The sequence below is a fragment of the Manihot esculenta genome, chromosome 11, assembly GCF_001659605.2.
Source record: "Manihot esculenta cultivar AM560-2 chromosome 11, M.esculenta_v8, whole genome shotgun sequence".
Lineage (NCBI taxonomy): Eukaryota > Viridiplantae > Streptophyta > Magnoliopsida > Malpighiales > Euphorbiaceae > Manihot > Manihot esculenta.
Genome location: NC_035171.2, coordinates 27,599,222 through 27,615,983, shown reverse-complemented (window position 1 = coordinate 27,615,983; position 16,762 = coordinate 27,599,222). Strand labels below are relative to the sequence as shown.

Genomic DNA, 16,762 nt, shown 5'->3' with positions numbered 1-16,762 from the left:
GATTTCATCGGATCGGGTATCGAAAATAAATACTTGATTTGTTGTCTGATAAAATAATAACACCATAAAATTAATTTTTAAACACAATTAGTATGAGAAATTAACATTTTTTAAATTATAAAATTACAATTTTCATAAAGAAACTTGTAAATCTTAATTTTTGAATTAATCACAAAAAACTCAAATTTTATAAAATTTATAATTATATTATAAACTTTAAAACTTTACCAATAAAATTATAAACTTTTAAGTTATTATTAATTTTTTCTTAAATTTTATTAATATAGCAAAATGATATGATAATGATATATTAATAAGGTGGCAATTCTGTTAATCCTAGCGAAATAAAATATAAAATTTAAGATTTAATTGGTAATAAATTCAGTTATAATTTTGTATGTTACGGTTTTGTATTTATCGCAATTCATGTTTGAATGTTGGTTTATAATTAATTTTAACGAGCAAATTAATTTTTTGAGAGAGTAGCAAGCCATGGACTTCTACCAAACATAATATTCTACTTGATGAAGAAATGGTCAACCTACTAACACAATCTTCCTTTGGTATGCGTTTTAATTTGCGATTCATATTTGGTTGGTTTTCTTATCATTGGGCTGGGTACAGGTTAACTAAAAGCTATTCTCATAGCAATTATGGCTTGTTAGTCCTAATCTTAGAATTTTTTTTTTTTGCTATATTGATCCAAGACTAATATCAACTTTTTTTTCTAGAACAAAAATTGACAAGTCTTCAATTAAAATATTTTCTATTAATGCTGAAATTCATACTAATAATATCATCTTCCCCTAGATAATTATTAATGGAAATATTTTCTTTATTTTTATAATTAATAGATGTATATGATCTTCATGTGGTTAACCACCATTATTTTGTATTCAAGACCTTCCCCTTGCAACCAAATGACCCAAACAATATGTTAAACTCCAACAACATTCCAAGTACCTATGCTTGTCATTTTCATGGGATTAATCTCCTTTGGAGCTTGTGGCATTAGGTGATATTCCCTAGCATTTGGGGAAAAAACTTGACTGACCATAAGGTGCGATATCAAAAGTGTATAAAATCATCTCAAGTGATAAAAACGGTGCCATATCAAAAGTGTATTGAATCATTTCAAGTGATAAAAAGGAGGAGATTATCACAGGGATGGGAAATTAAATACTAAAATATTTATAAATCTGATTTTTATTTAGACTACCAATTGTGAAGGATGAGTGTAGACTTAAAATAAAATAGGAAAATAAAATTAAATACTTAACAAGACAAAATGCCTGAAAGTATTACAATACATTGATTTTACCCGGATCTAATTCAATTTATTCATTTATTTGATTAACAATCCAATTTTAATTACCAAATTCAGAGTAAATAATCCTAAAGTAATTGACTCTCTCTTTCGAGTAAGACCAATTTAATTACCTAAAAATTATTACCTATTTTTTAATAATTTGATAATTCTTTAACTAATTTTACAAACTCTATGATTATTTTGTCTAAGACTCCACAAGTCAAATCTTTATTCTCAATTTAATTAGTATTCTTGTGATATTCAATTCTCAATTCAGTTCTAAAAGTTCCATTCCAGTATTAATCTCATGATAAAATCATTCAAACATTCCATAAGTACTCAAAAGTATTAATCTCACAAATTAAAAAATAGATTGGTAAAGAAAATCAATTCAAATAAATGAAAGAGAATTAATAATCCAAGTTATATCAAGTCTCCTGTCAGAGGAATCTAGTTACTCATGTTCAAGAATTCAACAATAAACTGTATTGATAAATTATCCAAAATCATTTTACAATAGTTGGGAACAATAAATCAAAAGAATTATAGAAGAAATAAAAACTCTAGATAAATCTCTCTTTCTAGGTCTTCCTTCTTCCTTCCTATGCTCTTTTTGATTTCTGTCGTGCATATGTATTCGCGATTTTCACCATGTATATATGTTTAAAAGTAGGCAAAAAGTATTTTAGTCTCTCAATTATGATGTATTTATACCCTCTTAAGACTTCTAATCTGTAGCCTTAGGAGAAAACCTATAAAATTAGGACGTCTGGAAAAAACATCAGGCGTTACGTATTGATGTTCTGAGATCCAGATAATAGGGTTTTTCAATAGTTGAGTAAGTTTTTCCTGAGAGAAAAGGGTTCCTCTCTTTTTATTCCTTTCCTTTTGTTCGCTAGTGACGTGTAACGGCCTTCCTGCTACGTGCCACTTGCCTCTGTCATGTAGGTCTGTATGTACAAAAACGTCAGATGTCCTTTCCACGCCAGGTGGCCATTTAATTTCTCCCAGCGTGCGTGAGGACAAGGCTGCGAAGTGACCGGATTTACTATCCCTCCCACGTCACATCACCGGGCTGAGCCTGTAGTGAGTGGGCGTGGGTTTGTGAATGATCCGGTCTACTCTATGAGCCTGAATCGGGGCTTTGAGTCTGGACTGCCTTTGAAGGCCTGGCCTCATACCGAGGTGATGAAGCCCAGCGGTTATCACACATGAAAATGAGCGAAATACGAGTAAAGCCCATGTTTTTCACTATGACTTTTGGCTTCAATTCCCGTTCAGTGGACCAGAGGCAAAATATGAGACAGAGGCAAAATATGAGACAGAGACAAAAATACGGATTATCCCATGTTTTTGTTTGTTTCCTTTTGGTCTCTTTAAATTTTTCAAAATTTATCTCTAAAATGTCTCATTCATTTCTTATGTTGTTTTAGCGTATAAAAATACTGAAAATTAAGTGAAAATATCAAATAATATACTAAAACTAAAAATTTTATAATTAAATATAAAAATCCAATAAAACTAAGAAGAATTAATCAAAATAAATCGATATGGTGTAAAAAAATATGAATAATTGTGTAAAATTTCGAGGATGACCAATTAGACAAAAGATCTAATCCAAAAAATAAGGGATGTTGAAGAGCTACTTCGAATGGTATTATGCCTGCACAACTATTATTGTTTTGATGTCTATGACAACAATTGTTTATATTCAAGAACACCATGATTGGAAAGAGAGTCATAGGGTTCCTGCAATCCTTATGTTCTTGTTCGTTTTCTAGTTCTTGGTTGCTTCTCCACTTTATTTCAAGTAGAAAGAATGCACAAATTTACTCGCAGGCTTTGCACAAGTCCTCGTGGCTGCTTACAAGAATAGAAAAGTTCATTTGGATAGCAAGAATTATCACAAGAAGGTATTATTAAATTACTAAAAGGTAGTAACTGAAGAAACCAATATATTGGTATTAATAAAAAAATTATTATTGTTAGGTTCTTCAACAAGGTTTGGATCATTATAAACCCCTAACAAGATTTAGCTCTAGATGGATCAGCATCAAACCCATAGAGTCTTTGCATAGTAAAGAGAGTAGAAGAACTCAAAGTTATCATCAGCGTTATCCCAATATGGTCTATAAGGATTATGATCTCAATAAATGTTAACCAAGACACATCCAACTGCTCCAAGCTAGCTCCATAGATAGACACCTAACTTCCAATTTCAAAATCCTAACAGGTTCTTTTGCTATGTTCTTAGTCATCTCTATAATTGTTCAAAAACACGAGAGAGGGAGAGAGAGAGAAAGCGAGATAAAGCTCAAAGAGAAAAATGACGTTACAAAATGTTCTGGAAGCTTGTCGCTTCTTTATAAACCAGACAACAACTCTTGCACGTCATGTGCATAGAAAGCCAATCACAAAGTTACAGATCAGCCCTACACTAGCTAAAAAGAACCAACAATAAAAACGACACAGTTTAACAATACAGAGTTGCAAAATAAACAACATAAACGATGTAGTTTTAACACCCCTTCCTTAAGTTGAAGATGGTAAAGGCAAAAGATTCAACTTGTGAGTGAGGCTGCCATGATGACATGCAGGCAAGGCTTTTGTAAATATGTCTGCCAACTGTCCTTCGGTGGGGAGATAATGAGACAATATGAATCCCTGTTGAAGTTGATCTCTGGCCAGGTGGCAATCAATTTCGATATGCTTTGTACGTTCATGAAACATCGTGTTCGCAGCTATGTGCATGGCGGCCTTGTTGTCACATTGCAATGGGATTGGCAATGGGATAGTAACCTGTAAATCCTGTAAAATATAGTTAATTCAGAGGAGTTCACATACAGTGTTAGTCATAGCACGATACTCAGCCTCGGTCAAGGATTTAAAACAGTAAGATGTTTCTTAGTTTTCCAAGAGATAAGGCAGGACCCTAGGTATATACAATAACCAGAGAGTGACTTTTTGGAATAGGTACAAGCAGCCCAATCAGAGTCACAGTAGGCATTCAGTGACATGTCAGCACTTACTGGAAAATAGAGACCTTGATGTAAGGACCCTTTAAGATAACGAAGCACATGTAAAGTAACCTCCCAATGGGGCTTTTGGGGCATGCTGAAAAACTGGCTTAAGTGTTGGACAACAAAGCAAATATCAAGTATTGTGAGATTAATGTAAAGCAATCTACCAAGGAGCCTTCTATACAAATCAAGTGTATCAAAAGGCTCCCTTGTATCAGGAGATAAGTGTAAACCTTGAGGTAAAGGGCAGGAGGCAGGCTTACAATTAAACATGTCTGCATCCTTTAATACATCTAAAATGTATTTAGTTTGACTAATATAGGTTGCTTGAGTGGATCTAGCAATCTCTAGACCCAAAAAATATTTCATGGGTCTCAAATCTTTAATAGTGAACTTTAAATGTAAAGCATGCTTGCATTCAGTTATAGCATCAATACAGTTTCCAGTTAGAATGACATCATCAACATAGACAAGTGATACCAAAGTCAAAGTTCCAGTATGCTGTGTAAATAAATAGTGGTCATGGGGAGATTGCACAAAGCCTAAACTTTTGAGAAAGTTGGTGAATTCAATGTTCCATTGCCTGGAGGCTTGTTTAAGCCCATATAAGGATTTTTTAGCAAGCAAAATTCCCATAGCTGGGCTTTGTGATAGCCTTGTGGAGGTATCATATACACCTCCTCATCTAGATGTCCATGCAAAAAAGTATTATTGATGTCTAGTTGAAAAATTAGCCACTGTCTAGAAGTGACAAGAGTAATAAAAATTCTCACAGTTGTAAGTTTGGCCACAGGAGAGAATCTATCCTTGTAATCCAGGCCCTTTATTTGGTTGTAGTCTTTAGCTACTAATCAGGCCTTATACCTTTCTACATCCCCATTCGGTTTGAATTTTACTTTATAGATCCACTTGCAGCCTATTGCTTTCTTATCCTTAGGTCGACTAGTAAGAACTCATGTGTTATTACTTTTCAAGGCCTGAAACTCTTACTTCATGGCCTCTACCCAATGTGCATCCTTAGATGCTTGAGTAGAAGTACAAGGTTCAGTAATTTTGTTAATATTGCAAATATAAGATTTATGCAGGGGATAAAAAGACATGGAGGATGTTTGTAAAGAATTAACATAGTCTTGCATCCAGGCAGGGGCCTTTCTTGGTCTTTAAATCCTTCTAACTGGAGGGCAATTCTGAAGATCCTCACTAGTATGACTAGAAGGAGAGGAATCTTGATCTATATGATCATCCTTAGCCACAAGAAGAGGAACCACAGGTCTTTCAATCATATCAGTCCCTTGAAAGAGAAAGATATTTTCATAGAAAATGACATCCCTACTCACAAAGAAGGACTTATCATTCATGTTATACAATTTATAGCCTTTGTGTGTGTTAGCATAGCCTATCATTACAGCTTTAATAGCTCTTTCTTGAAATTTATCCTTTTACGTTCCCACAGATATTGCAAAGCATAAACAACCAAACTTTCTTAAATGAGAATAGTTAGGTGAGGTCCCATAAAGCCTCTCATAGGGAGTGGTCCAATCAAAGTATTCCATAGGCATTCTATTTATCAGGTAAGTGGCAGTAAGAATACATTCTGACCAGAATTGAATGGAAACATGTGATTGCATTTTTAGTGCTCTGGCAGTGTCAAGAATATGTCTATGTTTCCTTTCCACAACACCATTTTGTTATGGGGTGTATGGACAAGATCTTTGGTGTATGATTGTTCTAATAACTTTAATGATAGTGTCAAATTGGTTCTCTACCATATGAATGAAGTGTTTAGTTAAACTAAAGGCTTGACTTTTTAAGTGCATCATGAAAGTCCAGACAACCCTACTATAGTCATCAACAATTGTGAGAAAGAATTTAGCTCCAATAAAAGAATTGGTCTTATAAGGTCCCCCATATATCAATGTGAATTAATTCAAAAGGTTTTGAAGCCAAGGTGTGGCTTCTGGGGAAGGGTAATCTGGCCTGTTTTGCTAAAGGGCTACAGGGCAACATTTCATAGGCTCATTGTTCACATTCATCCGTTTAATGTATTTGAGTTTACTAATGGATGCATGTCCTAGTCTATCATGGATGTCATTCATTGTCACCATACAATTATGTGCTTGTTCATATTGCATTGAGTAGTCTCTATTTGATTCCATGAGAGAGAGAGTACTATTTACAAAGTTGTAAAGACCATCATTAGATTTCATGATCTTAAGTAAGCAATGTCTTATATCAAAATGAGAAAAACTCATCTAGTTTATTCTGAAAAGACCTCTCTGTTTCTTGCCTATGGCCACCACCTTCTTATTCAGTGGATCTTGTATGAGGCAGTAATGATGGCATATCATTATACAGTAACCATAGCTACTTATTAATTGACTAACAGAGATCAAATTATACTGAAAATAAGGCACATATAAGACATCATCTAGAATTAGCTTCCTAAAAAGATTTAGCTTTCCAAATTGAGAAACCTGAGTTATTTTTCCATCTGGAAAGCATATAGATATGTGCTTGTGTGATGATTGCAAAGTAGTGAAGAGAGTGCTATTTGAACACATGTGGTTTATGGCTCCAGTGTCTAGGATCCAACTAATGTTAGTGTGCATTTGTGTATTACAGGCCTCATATATAGTAGGTTTACTTGCAAAGTCCATTAAGTGTGGTTTTGGTCTATGAGATGTGCTTGGGGCAAGAATTCATTTACCCTTTGCAAGTTGGGAGACATTTTTTGTTTCAAAGAACTCAGCATAGATGTCAATTCATGTATGCTATTTGACGTGTCCAGATATTCCAGAGGACTATCCTCTTCTGGCTTATTTCCTTCAATAGCAGCCATAATTTTGGTGCTTCTAAAACCTTTGACTGGTTGTGTCCCAGTCTTGTTCTTACCCTTGAACCAATCAGGGTAGCCAATCAACTTAAAACACCCTTCCCGAGTGTGACCATTCATGTTACAGAAGGTACAATGTCCCTTCTTATTCTCAGACCTTCTTGGTCTGGTCAGATTTTGAGATTGAGTTTTGTTTAATAGGGCAAGAGATTCAGTGTTGTCATTCATTGCTCTTAAGATTTCCCTTTGAGATTCAAATTTTACAACCATAGAGTAAGTTTTGTTTACTGTTGGCAGATGGTCCATCTCCAACACTTGGTACCTTACAGACCCAAAAGTCTCGTTCAGACCCATCAGGAATTGCATGAGCCTATTTCTGTTGGTTATGTCAGCTATAGCCCTAGACGCTCCACGGGTACAGGTTGGAAGCGTTTCTACAGACCCAAGTTCATCCCATAATCTCTTCAACTTAGTAAAGTAGGGTGACACAAATGCATTTTCCTAAGATATAAGAGAAATCTTCCTATGCAACTCATAGATCATAGGTTCGTTGCACTCTCCGAATCTCTCACAGATCTCTAGCCAGAGATCTCTGGCAGAAACAGTGTATATGAAGCCATCAACCAACTCCTTAGAGATGGAGTTAAGGATCCAAGATGTGACCATGAAGTCACATCTTTTCCACTGTTCATAACTCTTAGAATCTTTGCTAGGTGCCGAAGTTATGCCTTCGACAAATCCTAATTTCATCTTGGCACCTAGGGATAGCCCTACTCCAAGATCTGAAATTAGACCCTATAAGAGGTGCAGAAACTAAACTCATACTAGATGGTCAGAGGCTTAAAGGCTCAGCATATCTTCCATTCTGACATTCGCAATCTGCGATTTCTCGGGTGGTCCAGTCGCCTTCTGATCCTTGCTACTGCTTCATCGCTCCGCCATTATCAGATCTTTCAAAGGAATAAAGGATCGCCTTCATGCAACCGGCGATACGCCGGTGTGAGCTAGAACCCTAGCTCTGATACCATATTTAAAAACACGAGAAAGTGAGATAATTTTATTTCAGAGAGAAAAATGACATTACAAAATGTTCTGGAAGCTTGTCGCTTCCTTCAAAACCAGACAACAACTTGTGCACGTCATGTGTATAGAGAGCCAATCACAAAGTTACAGATTAGTCCTACACTATCTGAAAAGAACCAATAATAAAAATGACACAGTTTAACAATACAGAGTAGTAAAATAAACAACATAAACGATGTAGTTTTAACAATAATAGCATGAATTTTTTTATATGATAAAGTAATCCTACCCTTGGCATCAAAAATAAAATGTGAGCCAATGAGACTCGATGTTAAATTAAGAATACGTTTCGGTCTACTTTTTTCTAGCATGGCTATGGCAGTTGTAGGAATCGTTGAGAACATTCGATGAAGAAAAGCAATCATGGAAGGTTATTTAAACAATTCTCAAGTTGTTCTGGAGATGTCTGCACTATGGCTCATACCACAGTTTAACTTGAATGGCTTACCAGAAGTATTTAACTCTATAAGTCAATCAAAATTCTTTTATTCAGAGTTCCCAGAGAACTTCTCAAATATTGCAGGTGCTCTATTTGGACTAAGAACAACAGTGGCAAATTTGTTGGCAACCATTATTCTGAGTATTGTTGATCAAATTACTTCAGAAGGAGGCAAAGATGGATGGTTCCTAATAATATTAATAAGGGTCATTATGACAATTACTATGGGTTTCTTGCAATTATGAGTTTTGTGCATCTGCTGTATTTTTTGTTATGCAGTTTCCAAGGATCAACTCTGAAAGATTGGGGATATTAATCAAAAAGAAGAAGAAATATATATTCTAGATAGTACGGATAAAACGAAGGTAAAGTTGTAGAAGAAGAAAAGTTGTCAAGAGTTTAATCAGTAGATTCTCAAATTGATCCAATGTAGCCATTTGTATTATTATACTTCAAAACACAAAAGTTCAGGGTAACTTTTTTTCACAAAAAGATACAGTATACTATGTCCTTACTCAAGAATTATGGTTGAATTTTATTGTCTATGTTGCAATTTTTAATATTTTTTTCTTCTCTAATTGATCCAAATGTATGCTTTGAAATCAAACTTCATTTTTTAATTAATAATTTCATATGATAATACAACTCAATTATTAAAAATAATATAACTTTTAAAAAAAATATATACATATATAACTTTTTAAAAAATTAATAAAAAAATTCTTTTTTTAGAAATTATAGCAATTGCACTCCATATTAAATTTATTGTCGATTAAACTTTAAAATTTATAATTTGTTCAAAATACACTCTACGATTACCTTTATTGTTAAAAACTAATAAAATTGTCATGTCATTTGATACGTCATCACTATGGTATATATCTGTCACATTAACAAAATTTATGATAAAATTAGTAATAATTTAAAAAATTTAGAATTTAATTAATAAATTTTTAAATTTTAATGTATTATTATAAATTTTTTTAAAATTAAAAGTTTTTAGTAATTAATTTTAAAATTAAATTTTATATATTTTTTTATGAAAATTATAGCTTTTACTAAAAAAAATTGAATTTACAAATGGAAAATTCTGATTGTAAAGAAGCAAACTCTCTTTAATTACGTTTATAGACGGATTAAATTTGCTCTTTGTAAATCTTATTTGTAATTTTATTTCAACAGATCGAAAAACCTATTTATACCATAAATGTATTTACAAATGAATATTTTATTTACAAATCTCTTGATCTATTTGTAATTTCTTTTGTTAATTGATCTTAATTTACAAACGGATTCTTTATCATAAAGAGAATTTCCATTTATATTACAAACAAAAATATGAATCAAAAGCCCATTTGTACTATAAATAGGTTTAGAAACAGATATTTCACTTACATTACATATGGATTTCAAATCCGTTTATAATTTCCCTTTGTTTTGATCTTAATTTACAAACAGATATTTTATTACAAAGAAAATTTTCATTTATAATTCGTTTATATTATAAACATAATGACCATTTATTATAAATAAAAATTTCATTAATATTACAAACAGAATGACCATTTATTATTGTTGTTTTCAACTATCACAAACAAATATTTTATTTATTTGAAAATTTATTTATAATTTTAAATATTTTATTTTTAATTATATTAGTAATTTTTAATAACCAATCATTTCAATATAAATTATAATAAAAAATACTAATAAAAATTATTTTTATTTTTATTATAGCTGAAATTTAAATACTAACATCATAATAAATAAGAGGAAGTATTCGCAATTAATAATAATTATATATTTCAATAAAATATATTAATAGTTTGTACATATCTCTATTGATATTAATTGCTAAAGACAAAGAACCCATAAAATGATATCCATATCTGATGATCCATTCTCAATTTAGCAGTATGCTTATTTTTATTTCTCGGCTAGAAAAATCCCAACAGTAACTTGATCAAACTTCAATACTGCATAATCAATAAATAAACTTTTAATCCAAATTACTATCCGGAGAAGGGAAACAAGCCCAAAATTTAATAGAGTTCACCAAGTAGGTCAATCCATCAGTGCGCTACTCAATCTGTAATTGAAGCAAGCCGGACTGATTCAAAAACTGAACTCCTCAAAAGAGGCTCTAGCACCAGTAAAGTGACAGGAAGCAAGAGAACAAGTTTGATTACGCTCCGACCATATCAACATGCACGCTGGAGAGAAATTAAATGGTCATCCGACAAGCATGGACTAGCATGTATGTGGTACGTCCGTATGTACGGGACTGCATGATAGAGACACATGGCTCTATAGCATAATGGTGATTATGTATCACTAGAAAATAAAGAAAAAAAGAATAAAATAAGGAATATGTAATTCTCCCATACTAAATTTAGATACTATTTTATTTGGATTTTAGAACATCAACCACTAATAAGATTCTACAAACGCATTGAAGGCACTGCATCAACCCAAATTACTCTCTAGCACATTGCTTTTGCATTTTCCATTGAGGGCACTGCATCAACCATACGCATAGTTAAAGAAAAATCCCTTCACGGCTAAAATTAATTTAAAGAAAAAGATACAAGAAATGCTTTGTTATGGCAAGCTATGTGTTGTGCGACTCCAAAGTTGCTTTCAATTTTTGGAAAGAATAGTTGTGGTAGCAGCTAGTGGTCACAACACTAGCATTGAAATCTATACAAAGCATGACATTTGTTCATTAAATACATTTACACAACTGAGAGCTAAGAAATAATACAAGACCTTGGCTCTCTGGTTACACCTTACAGGCTTAAGGAAAGCAGGCACCGGGTTCCCATCCTTCTTTTTCTAAGTCTCTCTGCAATGATAAATGCTAGCTCCATAGGTTGAGAAGGATTAAGCCTGGCTTGAAAGGCACTCTACATCAAGGGCTATGCTTCCCTGTTACTGCCACCATGCCTCTCACAGCTTACTGTGACTCTGATTGGGCCTCCTGCCCCTTTTCGCGCAAATCTCTCACTGGATTCTGCATCTTTTTTGGTTCCTCATTGATTTCCTGGAAAACCAAGAAACAGCCCACTGTCTCAAAATCATCCGCTGAGGCGGAATATCGTGCCATGACTAGTACTGTTTGTGAATTATTGTGGATTTCTTATATTCTTCAAGACTTGCAGGTACCTACTCAGCTGCCAATCCCTCTCCACTGCGACAACAAGGCTGCCTTGCACATTGCCGCTAATCCGATTTTTTACGAACGTACAAAACACATTTCGATTGATTGCTATATTGTCCGTGAGTAGCTTCAGCGGAGCTTCATCCACCCTTTGCATGTTTCCACTACTGCTCAACTTGCAGACCTGCTCACCAAGCCCTTATCTTCTAATCAGCATCACCGCCTTTGTTCCAAGTTGCCCCTGGTCTCCATCCCAGTTCCAACTTGCAGGGGGCGTGTAGAGAATGCAAAATAATCATAAAAATCATATTATTTTGTTGCTGTATTGTTTTGTTATATCCTTTGTTGTCTCATGGGTATAATTGTCTTTTTATGAGTCTGAGCACATGTTATACTCCACGTGAGGGGTGTTCCATTAAGACAGATTTCAGATAACTTTCTCTTGTAAATCTCATTACATCCTGAATAGAAGGCAAAAGGCATGTTTCTCCTTCTGTCTCTTCAGTGTGTTTGATAGCATGAGCCCAAGTCATCAAAAGTTATTGTTCTAGACCCACCAATGCACTCGGTAACATTTTGGCTAGTCATCTCTAGGTGAATTCCTCCAGGGTAGCTTCCTTCTTGCTCATGGACATCAATGAATTGCTCTAAACTCAGCCTACAAATAAATACAATCTCATCAACATTAGTGAAGAATGTGTTACGGTAAACAAAATAATGATGCACTGTATTCATTCCTGTTAACAGTTTATATTAAGACATTGTCTCGAATAAGAGGTGAGATTTATATGCCCAATAACCAAAGAAGAGGTGAGAGACATATGGCTCCAATAACCAGGATTATTCTACTTATTTCATCAAATGCTACCGATCATCCACGAGCAGAAGAAATAAAAACTGCAACTGGACTAATAGCAAATCAACAATAGCAACATTGAAATCAAATCTCTACTAGAAATTTTTGGATTATAAATGAATTTTTTCATTGATAATCTAATAAAAATTTATTGGTAAATAAATTATTAATGAATTATTAACATATTACAATCACTCATTAAAAAGCTCGTTAATAAATTTTTACCAACAGTTTTTAAGTTGCTTAGTAATACTAACAGATTTATTAATAAAATTTTCATTATTATTACTAAGCAATTTTAAATCCGTTAATAAATTAAGAAAAAATAATTTATTAGTGGATATGAAATTCATTGATAATTCTGTTAATAAATTATCAACGGATTGCAATTTATTAATAAATTTATTGGGAATTTAAATAATTTAAAAATAATAATTATTTTGATTAAATAAAAAATTTTATTATTAATATTATTTTTTATTAATTCAATAAAATTTAAAATTATATTATTATTGTTATTACATTTTTAATTTATGTTCAATAATTATTATAAATACAGAAAATGTAAATAAAAGAAAAGTAAATGATATAAAATGATAAAGAAAAGAAAAAAAATGATAGAAAAATAAAAATTATAGAAAATAAGAGAGAACGAGACTAGAGTAAAAGATGGTCAGGGAAATGATAAAAAAAGAGAATAAATGATTAAAGAAAAAATAATATAAATTCGAGAAACTAATATGAATGTAAATTATGAAGAAAAATGAAGAAAATAATAGAAGAAGAAAGAGAATGAAAGAAAAAAATATAAGAGACGAAAGGAAAATAATTTTATAAAAAAGATTTACAATTTAGTATTTGGGTATTGCTATTAATAATAAGTCAATTTTTATATTTTTAGAAACCTATTAAAATATTTTTATCTTTTTTTTCCGTAAATAAAATAGTCTTTCCGTTCTCTTTTCCATTAAAATTAGATAAAGTATGAGGGAGAAAATTTTTAAAATACAACTTTACCCTCAAATAAAACCTCTTATTTAGTCCTTGGATATTGTTATTATTAACAAGTCAGTCCTTACATTTTCAAAAATCTATTAAAACGTTCTTATTTTTTTTCATATTTATTAAAATGTTCTTATCATTTCTTTCCGTCAATGAAATAGTCCATATCTTTTCTCATATCTATTAAAAAGTTCTTATCGTTTCTTTCCGTCAACGAAATCGTCCATCTCTATATTTTCATAAATCTATTAAAATGTCCTTATTATTTCTTTTCGTCAACGAAATAGTCTCTATCTTTTCTCACATCTATTAAAACGTTTTTATCGATTCTTTCCGTCAATGAAATAGTCCCTCCTCTTTCTCCTCCTCCTCCTCCTAAAAAAAGAAGAAAAAAAAAAGAAGATGATGATGATGAAAGAGAAGAAGAAGAAGATGAGAAAGAATAGATGAAGAAGAAGAAGGAGGAGGAGGAAAAGAAGGGTAATTTGGTATTTTACTATATTTTTAATGGCAAAAATCGATGAGATGACTATTTCATTTATGAAAAGAAAAGATAAGGACGTTTTAATAAATTTCTAAAAATCCTCTTTCTTCTCTCCTCCTCCTAAAAAAAGAAGAAAAAAAAAAAAAGATGATAATGATGATGAAAGAGAAGAAGAAGAAGAAGAGAAAGAATATATAAAGAAGAAAAGGAGGAGGAGGAGGAAAAGAAGGGGTAATTTAGTATTTTACTATATTTTTAATGGCAAAAATTAATGAGATGACTATTTCATTTATAAAAAGAAAAGATAAGGATGTTTTAATAAATTTCTAAAAATACAGGGACTGACTTGTTAATAATGACAATATTCGTGAATTAAATTATAAATCTTTCTTTAAAAAATGAGAGGAAAAAAAATATGAGATAAAAAAGTAGAATGAAAGAAATTAATAAAAAAGAGAAAGTAAATGATAGAAAAAGAAAATGAAAAAAGGAAAAGAAAATAAAAAAAGAAAAAATGATAAAAGAAGAGTAGGTAATGTTATATTTATAATACGAATTACAAAAAAATTAGTAATAAATTCACAATCTATTAATAAATTTTGAAAAAAAACAAGTGAAACTTTTTTCTTTAAAAATAATTAACGAATTTAAAATCCGTTAATAAATACATTCGTAACCGGAAAATATAAATTTAAAAAAAATGCATAAAATTTATGTGAAATTTTATTTTAAATTTATCAACGAATTTATTAATGGATAGCATATATCATTAAATTTAATACTTTTTTAATTATTAATTTAATGATAAAATTTAATAATTTATTTCTAATTTCATTAATAAATTTTTTGACAAATTATCAATAGATTTAGAATTCCTTAATAATTTAATTACTTTTTAAAATTTATTAACAAATTAAAATTCGTCAGTGAACTACCAATAAATTTACTAACGAATTTAACACTAATTATTTTATATATTTATACTTTATTTATAAATTTTGAAATTCATTAGCAATGGATTTCAAATCTGAAAGTGAATTTTTATATAATTTCTATTGGTAATTTTGTAGCAGATAAAATGAGGAAGAATAGCAAATCTTGATAAAGGATCCATTGAAGTAAAGATTAAATGGAGAAGGATAGGTAATCGGCACCAACATCCTTCTTCTTACATAAAAATCAACAATATCCCAACTTGATGTTTTTTATATCAGTAGTCAACCATTTCGATTTAAAATTAATTCGAATAAAAAAATTACAAATTAAATTTATTAAAAATATAAAATCAAACCATATCAATTAAAAAAAATTATCGAATTAAATTAAACTCACAAAATCGATTCAGTTGAATTATTCTTTTTTCCGCTGCACAATCACTGTACTCGAATAAAAAATATTCTTGATATTAAAAACTCCTGTTCAGAAATATCCAGCAATATATAGAATTACAGGTTAAAAAAAATAGAAGTACAAGATGACAAGAAATTAACAAATCCCATTCATAAATCACATCCAGCAGTTAATAACAAAAACAAATATGGAATTACAGAATTAGAAAATTTACATGATCTAAACTAAAACAAAGCAATTATTACAAAATCTAATATCTTTATTGCAAATCCAACAAAAACTCAATAACTTTATTACGAATCATTATTGCAAATCCAACAAAAACTCAGTAACTTTATTACAAATCAGAAACTACGAACATAGAAAAGCGAACAACTCAAAAACTCATTTATAACTTTACTAATCTGAAATCATAAATGAAGAGGAAGAAGAACTGAAAGACGGGCTATGATTGATTTCTGTTTGGCTGAGCAACTCCCGACGAAGACGATGAGCACAATAGCCGCAACGACAATGAAAGCAAGGAGAAGGAGAGCACAAAGGCTATTGGTTTTTTTCTCTCTGAGTGTGAATGAAAGAGAGAGTTTAGAAAGGAGAAGAAAGAAGGCCAGAGTTTTCTCAATGTTATGTATTTATACCATTTTGTTGAATGGTTAGGATGCTTTCTATCAAAATGGACTGCTAAGATATTTTGTTATTAAATTAAAAAAAATATACACTCTTGATATTCAAAACAAAGATCTTTAGAGGTGTAAGATTGAGATGCCTCCACTAAGCCATTCACCAATAGAATTTAATAACATTATATTTATATTGGTTCAGTTTTATTTTATTTTATTTTATTTTATTTTTTTGTTTAAGTAAGCATGAGCGTTATTAGAAAAAGAATAAGAAAAGAGACAAAAGAGCTGCACTTTAAGCCCACACTGAGATCGATACTAACAACAACTCGCTCCAAACTCAAAAAGAAACAATCTAAGTCTAATGTAATGCTTGGTTCAATTCATTTTGCAAAATGTTACGGAGTTCATTGAAACTCATTGAAATTTTAAAGATAAGCCCAAAGTCTGATTAATCAAAAAGCAGAATCAAGACCCAAACACATAAAGAAAGGAACAAAAAAGTCCAAAGTATCTGGAATCCTAAAACCCAATCCAAGTTTATGACCTGTTGAAAGATCCGAACCTACTACCTGAGCTCTTACAATGCCTCTTGGGCTGATAAGA

General features: G+C 31.4%; 1 pseudogene; it reads left to right on the top strand.

The window, feature by feature from the left end:
- Window positions 1-854: 854 nt before the first annotated feature.
- Window positions 855-9,000, top strand: LOC110625672 (annotated as a pseudogene).
- The last annotated feature ends 7,762 nt before the right edge of the window (window positions 9,001-16,762 follow it).